Genomic DNA, 10,611 nt, shown 5'->3' on the forward strand with positions numbered 1-10,611 from the left:
AGAGAGGGAGAGAGGCTCCTTCTGGCGGTGGTTGTGGGAGCCCAGCACTAAGGTCCCATTAATTTTTATCTCTCTGGGTGTCAACTCCTAGGAATGCGTGTCCTGGGGCTGGGGAGGGATTCTGAAGAGGGAATCCTGACTCACATGCCATGGACACAGTGGGTGGGAGGAACATGGGCGGGCTCTGAGGGTCAGTCTGAAAGGAGGGAAGGGGAAACAGCTAACCCCCAGTTCTCCTGGGCTGTGCCTGGTGCTCTGACACACTGAACGTGCCTGTCCACGAGGCGCTTGTGTCCACCTGCACAGACTCAGAAAACAACTCGCGCACACACACGGTCAATTGAGCGCACACACAATGTACTTGTGCACACACACATACACCTGGACAACTCTCCCCTTCTACATCTCTCAGAGGGCATTTCCCTGGGCTCCAGTCCCTGGCACCCCCCAAAGGGGAGCCCTGCATGAGCGACAGCACTGCTGGGGCACCCTACCTGTGACAGGAACTTACCCCAGCTGGATTCACCCAGGAAACCAGAGCCTGGTTGGGCAAGTTGAATCTTAGTCTACACACCTTCCTCTCTGTTCGTCTCCTGGTTTCTCTCTGGCAGACAGTCCCAAAGCCTGGGGATGTGATGGCAATTTTTACCCCGGCTGTGATCACTGGAGGATGGTCATTGGTCCACATGGCTTCTCCAGGTAGGGACGTGTTTTTCTATTTAAACATCAGCCTTGAGTTTAGAAGTAGGAACCTTTGGTAAACTAAGGTCAGTATGATGTTCTAAGGAGTCGAATAGCTTGTCTTGGTGGAAATAAAATACTAAAGACTTTTATTCACTGTCCAATGGAACTTATTCTACATCAGTTGAGTTGTATTTTTTCCATAAATGCTCTCATGTGTCTCCCACGTGCCAGGTGATAGGATGTAAGAGAAATGTGAGGAACAGAACGTGTTTCTAAATGATCCACACTGTGTCAGCCTGTCTACAGGGAGGGTTAGGCCTTCAGAGCTTGTGAGCCTGGTTCCAAATCCTGGTGGCACAACAGCTCAGCAGAGACCTTGAATATGCTGCTTAATCTCTTTGAGGCTCAAGAGAAGGTCTGATAAAATGGGGATGATAAAAGTTACCCTGTGAGGTGATGGAGGTGATTAAGTGAGATAATATATAAAAAGGCACCCAGCATAAGTGCCTGGCAGAAAGGAAATACCGAGAAAGTGGTGTTCTCTTTCCTCATCACACAAAGGTACAAAGTTATTCACAACATCATTTTAATAAGAATGAAAATCAGAAACAACCTAAATGTTCAAATTACGAACTGGTCGGATAAGCTCTAGTTCATCCAGGTGGGATCGACGAGGAGCTCGGCAAGGCTCTCTGCAGGTGTCCGCTCACATCTGCGCAGGTGGACGTGCACATCCACTCGGACACACAATGGACACAGTCACTCAAAACATGTGCTCGAGACATGTGCTCATCCAGGGACACAACAGGTCACACACCCAGATAACCCCTTCACTCCCTCTGTCCCCAAGGGGATCTTTGCCAGTCTCAGCACCATCAGCCATTAGTGGGCAGTGACAGGGACAGTGGGGAAGGGATCCCATCTGTGAGGAGCACGTTCTCCTTCCTGTCACTGAGCCACAGATCCACCCCAGCCAGGGGAGCTGGCATTTCCAGAGACTTCTCAGATTTATCTATATCCATTTTGTCACATTACAGACAGCGTACCAGAGCCACATTCCAGAGAGCTGATTGAAATTTTATGTCCTGACAAAGGGCACTGGGTCCTACATGTGGGAAATGAGAATGCGCTCTGTGTTCCTTATTCATGTAAGGCTGAGCCAGCTCTCCATGTCACTGTCCACTCAGGAACAACTCAATGTTTCAAACAGTGGAATTTAACACAGGGAATGGCTACATAGGTGTTGGAAGCCGAGAAGGGGGACACCAAGGTAACATTTATGATGATGAAATATCCTTGGTTATCCCTATTAATGTTTTGGGTCTTGATTATTATTTTACATGATATTCAAGAAATTCAATGCAATAATGATGAACACACCCCACAGGCACGTGCATGTGAACACACAGCTGAGTGAATGACCTCTGAGCAGACACACTCCCTGCACCCTCCTTCCTCTCCCACGTCTTGGGTGGTGGGGGTGGAGGCTGGAAGGAGGCTTCCCCAGGCTCCAGTTCCCAGCACCTGCACAAAGGGGACGATGTGAGAGTGACGCAGGGCCTGGCTTCCCTCTTGCGACAAGTGCTCCCATCTCCCTGGTTTCCCATGAGGGGATGAAGCTGCAGCATCGCCCCTTCCAAAAGAGATGCCACTATCTCGGGTGGGTGGGGTTCAAGTGGATGCACCCCTTGTTGTTCTATCACAGGCAGGCCAAACGCCATACCTGCAGACCTGGTGGTGAGTCTGGAGTGGCTATGATCACTGGGCCATCTACATGGGAGACTAGAATGTGGCCCAGCTGGCCTCGGCAAGTAGGGAAGGATCTTCAGTTTAAATATCAGCGCATGAGTTTAGCATCATGAGCGTGTGTGCAGTGAACTGTAATATCGCTGCTTCCTACTGAGCACCTTGGGTTCTGTGGCAATAAAAGACTCTGGACCTTTGTTCACTATAGGATGAAATTTGTTGTACATCACTTGTGTTGCATTTTTTTGGTAAACCCTCTCATATGTCCTGAACACAACTTGTTTGCAAAAGGTCCACATATGTCAGCCTGGCTCTATGGAGAGGGCAGGCCCTTCAGAGTTTGCGAGTCCTGGTTCCAAATCCTGGCTCCACAACAGCTCAGCAGAGACCTGGCAGTGCTGCTCCATCCCTCTGAGGCTCTGGAGACAGTTTCAGGAAGGAGGGAGGATAACACTTACCCCTTTGGGATGGGGAAGGGATGAAATGAGATAGCATGTCAAACACCAGCATGGGGCCTGGCACAAGAGAGGTAGTTAAGAAAAGCTGTCTCCTTCTGAATAATCAAGTGAAAAGAGCAGGATTCATTGAATCATTGAATCTGACACACAGTGAGAGAGAAAGAGAACGAGTGGCAGAGGGTCACCGTGAAAGGTGAGCCTGGAGCTCCCTGTCCTGCTCCTTTCCCCCCTCTTTCTGCCCTGCACCCTGCTACTGTCTGGAGCTGAGAGACTCTCAGTCTGTGATTCCCAGGTGAGTTCTTCCTCCTTAAGCAACGAGGTCAACAACCCCCTGGACTACATACAATACAGACCCTGCGCCACGGATGCGAGCATCAGTTCTGCAAAGGAGAAGTTTGTTGAACGGATGGAGTACACCCCTGTGTGGAAAGCAACATGAGCCTTTCCTCACTGATCTGCCATAGGTGCCCACAGGTGAGACACCTTTGGCAGGAGGCCTCATTTCCTAGAGTTCTGCTCATGAGAGGGGACACTGGCAACATCAATGGGGTCAACACATTATTTCTCAGAATGCAAGTAAGAGCCACCATTTATTGAGTTTCAACTCAGTATGGGGCATTTTAAATAATTTCGACTCATGAGTTCTTACAACCACCCCACTAGGTTGATGTCATTTCCTACCTTTTCATGTGAACACACTGAATTCGCCCAAATTGATGACATCTAAGCCTGTTGAGGTGTGGTGGTGGTGTTTTTCCCCCTGGGACAGCACTACTTGCTTGGGGAACTGTGCTCATGAGGATGGTCAGTGGAGAACTCTGAGAGCGGGCACTGACCAAGACAGAAGAGCTGGTTCTGACTCTGGTGCCCCACAGCCCAGGTGTGTGACTTCTGAGCCGTTATTAGCCAGTCGGCCATCCTTCATCCCTCTATCCCATCTGCATCCCAGGGTTCTCACGAGAATGAAGTGTATGGGAAGTCCCGGAAAAGTGAGAGTGCTGCTCATATGTGGGCCGCTGTTATGAACGGCTTGTTGTCCCCACAGCCCTGGGGGTGATCAGAGAATGACTTATCATCTCTGTTCTACAGTGGAGGGAACTGAGACTCAGAGAGGTCACATGATCTACCTAAGGTTCACCAGCACAGATCCTGCCACTCTGAGTCCGGCTGTTCTCTAGTCTCCCTCCTGCCATTGGAATGCACAGGTAACAGGATACAAAGTCAGCACACAGAAATCAATCAAATTTCTATATAAATGCAGTAAACAATTTCAAACTGGAGTTAAAAAATACCATTTCCAATAACCCTAAGAAAATGAGATACTCAGCTATAAATCTAGCAACACTGTACAGGATCTGTATACCAAAAACTACAAGATGCTGATGAAATCAACCAAAGCTCTGAGTAAATGGAAAGACATATGGTGCCAATGGATTCAAAGATTCCACATAATAGAAAGGCCAATTCTTCCCAAGTTGTTCTATAAATTTAATTCCATTCCAATCACAATCCTGAGGATCTTTGGTGGGTATGGACAAGCTGATTCTAAAATTTATATGAATAGGCAAAGGAACACGAATAGCACAAACAATTTTGAAAAGGAAAGTTGAAGGAATTACATCACCCAACATCAAGATTGACTATAAAGTTACAGTAGTCAAGACAGTGTGGTATTGGCAAAAAGATGGATACACAGACTAACAGAAAAGAATAGAGAGTCCAGAAATATGGCTATACAAATATAGCCAGTTGATTTTTGAGAAAGGTGTAAGAGCACTTGCTTCAATGGAGAAAGATAGTCTTTCAAAAAAAAACGTTACTGGAAGAATTGGACATCCACATGCGAAAGCAAAAAATAAACACAAACCCTTCAGCCCAAACTGCACAACATAATGAACAATTAACTCAGAATGGATCTAAATGTGAACTCCAAAGTATGAAACTTTTACAGGAAAACAAAGGAGAAAATCTTCGTTAGGCAAAGGATTCTTAGACATGACACCAAAAGTACAATCTGGAAAAGAAAAAGCTTGATGAACTGGACTTCATCAAAATTAGACACTTTTGCGCTGTGAAAGAAACTGTTTCCAGTGTAGGAAGACAAGCTAAGACTGGTTGAAATGATTTACAAATCACATATTTGACAAAGGACTTTTATCCTGCATATATAAAGAACTCTTAAAAGTCAATGATGGGGCCAGCCCCAAGGCTGAGTGCTTAAGTCCACACACTGTGCTTTGGTGGCCTGGGGTTTCCCCAGTTTGGATCCTGGGCACGGACATGACACCTCTCATCAAGCCACACTGAGGTGGTGTCCCACACAGCACAACCAGAAGGACCCACAACTAGACTATACAACTGTGTACTGGGGGCTTTGGGGAGAAGAAGGAAAAAAAGATTGGAAATAGATGTCAGGTCAAGTGCCAATCTTTTTTAAAAACAAAATAACACAAAGAAAAAAATCACGTGTCAAAGTCAATGATAAGAAAACAAATAACTCAATTAAAAACTAGAGAAAGGAGTGATTTCAGCATCATGGCAGAGTGAGCTTTCCTGGTAATCTCTACCCTCCACAGCACAATGGAAAAGACATTCATACACCAATAGAGGACATCCAAACACAACACAAAAGATGTCTGAGAGACCCACGCAGCCACACAACAGAGAGCGGACAGGCTGGAGCCCCCTCAGAGGAGGTGGAACGAGGTAAGAGAAAACTTTGCTCCCTCCCCAAAAGACTGTGATCCAGGACAGCGGGCAGCCTCCAAGAGGGAAGGAACAGAGGAGCGGACATTCGTTCACGGGAATGTCAAATATGCCGGAGGGCCCCTGCAGCCTGGAGGGAAGCCCTCTCCCGAGGTGGAAGCTAATGCAGGGCTGACCTCGTCTAGCCAACACCCCAGGAGAGCAGATAGTGAGAAGAGAGCAAGTAAGCCCATGGGAGCACGCAGAAGAAAGTGCCCCTCCCCCCATCTGCCCAGCGCTGGCTCCAGTGCCTGGGATCTTGGTGGAATGCAGAAGGCCCAGAATACATGGCTCTTGACTACCACCCAGTGGTGATAGGCAGTAACTACGGGAAAATAATACTCTGATGCACAAAAACAGAGCCACACCCTCCAGCAGGATAAAAAAATTATATTAAATGACCAGACCAGACAGAAAATGACAAGTACCCAGAAATCAGTCCTGAGGACACAGAAATATGTACTCAAAATGACAGAGAATTGAAAATAGCTATCATCCAAAAACTCAATGAGATAAAAGAGAATGTAGAGAAACAATTCAATGAGTTCAGGAGCTACATCACAAAAGAGATTGAAACTATGAAGAAGAATCAATCAGAAATATTGGAGATGAAAGACACAATGGAAGAGATGAAACAAAATATGGATTCCCTGAATGCTTGAGTGGACATCATAGAGGAGGGAATCAGCATAATCAAGGATAGACATGTTGAAATGCTCCAGATAGAGGAGGAGAGAGAACTAAGACTTAAAAATAATGAAGAAAGGGGCTGGCCCCGTGGCCGAGTGGTTAAGTTCGCGCGCTCCGCTGCAGGCGGCCCAGTGTTTCGTTGGTTCGAATCCTGGGCGCGGACATGGCACTGCTCATCGAACCACGCTGAGGCAGCGTCCCACATACCACAACTAGAAGAACCCACAACGAAGAATACACACAACTATGTACCGGGGGGCTTTGGGGAGAAAAAGGGGAAAAAATAAAAAAAATCTTTAAAAAAAAAAAATAATGAAGAAAGTCTCTGAGAAATATCCGACTCAATTAGGAAATGCAATGTAAGAATTATAGGCATTCAAGAAGGAGAAGAGAAAGAGAATGGAGTAGAAAGCTTGTTCAAAGAAATAATAGCAGACAACCTCCCAAACCTAGGGAAGGAGTTGGAAATCCATATAGAAGAGGATATCAGATCTCCTAAATATGTCAGTGTAAAAAGACCTACTGCAAGGCATATAGTAGTGAGACTGGCAAAAGTGAATCACAAAGAAAAAATACTAAGGGCAGCAAGCGGGAAGAAAATAACCTACAAAGGAACCCCTATTAGACGTTCAGCAGATTACACTGCAGAAACCTTACAGGCTAGGAGAGACTGGAATGACATATTCCAGTCTTTGAAGGACGAAACCTTTCCACCAAGAATACTCAATCCAGTGAAAATATCCTTCAGATATGAGGGAGAAATAAAAACTTCCCCAGGTAAACAAAGCTAAGGGAGTTTGTAGCCACAAGACACTCCACCCCCACAAGAAATCTTCAAGAAGGCCCTCACACCTGAAAAAAAGGGAGAAAGGGGTTACAAAGCATGGAGTAAGGAGATAAATAAGTAGACAAAATCAGAAAATTGTAGCTCTACATCAGAACAGGTTAGCAAATACTCAAGTATAGTATTAAAGATAAAGGGAAGAAAAACACCAAAAACAAAGATAATCTTGTCATTTTAACCACAAGCTCACAACACAAGATGGAATAAGATGTGAGCAAAACAACTTAGGAGGGGAAGAGGAAAGGGACTCCATTGATTTAGTCTAAAAAATAAGAGGCCATCAAAAAATGGACTACCTTATCTATGAGATTTGGAATACAAACCTCATGGTAATCACTAAACAAAAAAGCAGAACAGAGACACAAATAATAAATAAGGAGAGAACAAAGAAATACATAACTCAATTGGTAGACCAAAATACACAGGACAGGAAACAGGAAATGCAGGAGAACTGGAAAATGAGTGATAAAAGGGCAGCATTAAGCCCTCATATATCGATAATCCCCCGAAATGTAAATGGATTTAATTCTCCAATAAAAAGACACAGAGCGGTGAGGCAGATTAAGCAAGACCCAGCAACGTGCTGCCTCCAGGAAACACATCTCAGCTCCGACGACAAACACAGGCTCAAAGTGAAGGGATACAAGACGATACTCCAAGCTAATGGCAAACAAAAGAAAGTAAGTGTCGCAATACTTATATTAGACAAAGTAGACTTCAAGATAAGACAGGTAAAGAGAGACAAAAGGGGCAGTATATAATAATTAAAGAGACACTCCTCCAAGAAGACATAGCACATAAATATTTATGCACCCAACACAGGAGCACAAAAATACATAAAGCAACTATTAACAAACCTAAAAGAAGGCATTAAGAACAACACAATAATATTAGGGGACATCAACACTCACCTCACATCAATGGATAGATCATCTAGACAGAAAATCAACAAGGAAACATTGGAATTAAATGAGAAGCTAGACCAGTTGGACTTAATAGACATATATAGAACAATCCATCCCAAAACACCAGAATATGCATTCTTCTCCAGTGCACATGGGACATCCTCAAGGATAGACCATATGTTGGGAAACAAGGCAAGCCTCAATAAATTTAAGATTGAAATAATAACATGCATCTTTTCTGACCACAATGCTATGAAGCTAGAAATTAATTTCAAGAAAAAAGCTGAGAAAAGGACAAAGATGTGGAGACTAAACAACATGCTATTGAACAAGCAATGGATCATTGAAGAAATTAAAGGAGAAATGAAAAAACATCTGGAGACAAATGCAAATGAAAACACACCATACCAATTCACAGGGGATGCAGCAAAAGTCATATTAAGAGGGAAATTCATCACAATACAGGCACACTTTAACAAACAAGAAACATCCCAAATAAGCAATTTCAAATTACACCTAAATGAATTAGTAAAAGAAGAACAAACAAAGCTCAAAGTCAGCAGAAGGAGAGAAATAATAAAAATGAGAACAGAAATAAATGCTATTGAAACATAAAGGCAGTAGAAAGAATCAAGGAAACAAAGAGCTGGTTCTTTGAGAAGATAAACAAAATTGACAAACCCCTGGCCAGATCTACAAAGAAAAAAGAGAGAAAGTTCACGTAAATAACATTAGAAATGAAAGAGGAGAAATAACGACAGATACTACAGAAATACAATAGATTATAAGAGAATACTATGAAAAGTTATATGCCAACAAAATGGACAATCTAGAGGAAATGGATAAATTCTTAGGCTCTTACAACCTCGCAAAGCTAAATTAAGAAGAAATAGATAATCTGAATAGACAAATCACAAGGAAAGAGATTGAAACAGTAATCAAAAGCCTCCCCCAAAATAAGCCCAAAACCAGACGGCTTCCCTGGGGAATTCTAGGTAACTTGCAGAGAGGATTTAATACCTATCCTTCTCAAGATATTCCAAAAAATTAGGAAAGATGGATTGCTTCTTAACACGTTCTTCGAGGCCAACATCACTCTGATACCAAAGCCTGACAAGGACAACACAAAAAACGAAACCTACCGGCCAATATGGCTGATGAACACAGATGCAAAAATCCTCAACAGAATTTTGGCAACTCGTATACAGCAATTCATCAAAAGGATCATACGTCATGATCAAGTGGGATTTATGCCAGGGACACAGGGATGGTTCAACATCCACGAATCAATCAACGTGATACACCACATCAATAAATTCAGGAATAAAAACCACATGATCATCTCAACAGATGCAGAGAAAGCATTTGACAAGATCCAACAGCCATTTACATTAAAAACTCTTAAAATGGGGATAGAAGGAAATTACCTCAACATAATAAAGGCCATATATGACAAACCCACAGGCAACATCATACTCAATGGGCAAAAACTGAGCGCCATCCCCCTGAGAACAGGAACAAGACAAGGATGCCCACTATCACCACTCTTATTCCACATAGTACTGGAGGTTTTGGCCAGAGCAATTAGGCAAGAGAAAGGAATAAAAGGAACCCAAATAGGGAGTGAAGAAGTGAAACTCTCGCTGTTTGCAGATGATATGATCTTATATATAGAAAACCCTAAAGAATCCACTGGAAAACTGTTAGAAATAATTAACAGCTACAGTAAAGTTGCAGGGTACAAAATCAACTTACAAAAATCAGTTGTATTTCTATGCTCTAATAAAGAAGTTACAAAAAGAGAACTCAAGAATACAATTCCGTTTACAATCGCAACAAAAAGAATAAAGTATCTAGGAATAAATTTAACCAAGGAGGTGAAGGACTTATACACTGAAAACTATAAGACATTACTGAAAGAAAGAGATGATGATATAAGAGATGGAAAGAGATTCCATGTATATGGATTGGAAAAATAAACACAGTTAAAATGTCCATACCACTCAAAGCATCTCTAGATTCAATGCAATCCCAATCAGAAGCCCAATGACATTCTTCACAGAAATAGAACAAAGAATCCTAAAATTCATATGGGGCAACCATAACCCTGAATTGCTAAAGCAATCCTGAGAAAAAAGAACAAAGCTGGAGGCATCACAATCTCTGACTTCAAAATGTACTACAAAGCTACAGTAATCAAAACGGCATGATACTGGTACAAAAACAGGCACACAGACCAATGAAACAGAACTGAAAGCCCAGAAATAAAATCACACATCTACGGACAGCTAATCTTCAACAAAGGAGCTGAGAACATGCAATGGAGAAAAGAAAGTCTCATCAATAAATGGTGTTGGGAAAACTGGAAAGCCACATGCAAAAGAATGAAAGTAGATCAGTATCTCACACTATACACAAAAATAAACTCAAAATGAATCAAAGACTCGAAGATAAGTCCTGAAACCATAAAGCTCCTGGAAGAGAATATAGGTGATACACTCTTTGACATCGAACCTAAAAGGATCTTTTCGAATACTAT

Source organism: Equus quagga, chromosome 17, assembly GCF_021613505.1.
Source record: "Equus quagga isolate Etosha38 chromosome 17, UCLA_HA_Equagga_1.0, whole genome shotgun sequence".
NCBI classification, from domain to species: Eukaryota; Metazoa; Chordata; class Mammalia; order Perissodactyla; family Equidae; genus Equus; species Equus quagga.